General features: G+C 44.1%; 1 non-coding gene across 1 annotated transcript; it reads left to right on the top strand.

The window, feature by feature from the left end:
• Positions 1-472: 472 nt before the first annotated feature.
• LOC133317437 (small nucleolar RNA R71) lies at positions 473-579 on the top strand. Its single transcript, XR_009752319.1, has one exon. It is a non-coding gene; the product is annotated as a small nucleolar RNA R71 (small nucleolar RNA).
• The last annotated feature ends 624 nt before the right edge of the window (positions 580-1,203 follow it).

Here is a 1,203-nt window from a genome sequence, read left to right on the forward strand (position 1 = left end):
CCATGGTGGCACATAAACATTCCTTCCCTGATTGTTGTAGTTCCTTTGATTATTCTGATCATACCACACTCCATTCACCTCTGCTTGTTCTGGTGATCCCCCATAATCACACTCCTCTGTCACATGGCCTTTGCCACAGATAGCACATACACTCTTGGTTTCCACAGAAGCTACCTTTTGTGAAGAGAGTTGCTTAATAAGGGTATCCAACTGTTGCTGCTGTTGTCTCTGTGTCTGCATCAGCTGATCATTCCTTGCCAACAGAGCATCATACCCATCCAACCTGATGATTCATGTCCTTCTGTCAGCCACTGGGGCATTATCAAATTCCTGAGATGCCAATGACTCAAAGATATCCAAGGCTTCTTGAGGAGTCTTGGTAGTCAATGATCCACCAGCAGTGGCATGCACCAAGGTTCTAGTGTTAGTGGTCATTCCTTGCAGGAAGATTGCTGCTTGTTGCCATGCCTCAATTCCATGCTGTGGACATTTCCTCAACAAAGTCTTGAATCTCTCCCAAGCCTCATAAATGGATTCTGACTCTTTCTGCTTAAAGCTTGTAATCTCATCCTTCAACTTGGCCCTCTTGGATGCTGAGAAAAACCTCTGCAAGAACTTGGTTTGCAGATCATCCCAAGTTGTTATACTTCCTTGTGGCAATGATTGCAGCCATCTCCTTGCATCATCCGTCAGTGAATGAGTGAATAGTCTCAACAGAATTGCATCTCTTGTGACACCATTTATCTTCACAGTATCACTCAACAACAGAAAGTTCTCTATGTGCAAGTAAGGGTCCTCTGCACTGGTTCCAGCAAACTGATCCTTCTGCACCAAATGTATCAAAGCAGGCTTCAATTCAAAGTTGTTGGGCTCCACTGTTGGGCGCACAACACTCCCAATTGGAGGAATCACTGCAGGAGTCATGTACTCTCCCAGTGTCCTCTGTGGTGGTGGTGGTGGTGGTGGTGGTGGTCTGTGATTCTCTGCCATTATCTCTTCCTGATTAACCGTACTGGATTCACCAATTTCTTGCAACTGTCTCCTTTGCCTGGCTGCCCTTTTGTGCTTCCTCAATGTCCTTTCTAATTCAATCTTAAATCAACACATGAAAAATACTTCATCATATTAATCAGATCAACATAATATTATCATGGAGTTCTATTGCATTCAGACTACAAAGACTCTACTCAGACATGACTAAGG

This window comes from Gastrolobium bilobum, unplaced genomic scaffold (assembly GCF_033153095.1).
Source record: "Gastrolobium bilobum isolate Gb01-03AN ecotype WA unplaced genomic scaffold, APGP_CSIRO_Gbil_v1 utg873969, whole genome shotgun sequence".
In the NCBI taxonomy this organism is placed as follows: Eukaryota; Viridiplantae; Streptophyta; class Magnoliopsida; order Fabales; family Fabaceae; genus Gastrolobium; species Gastrolobium bilobum.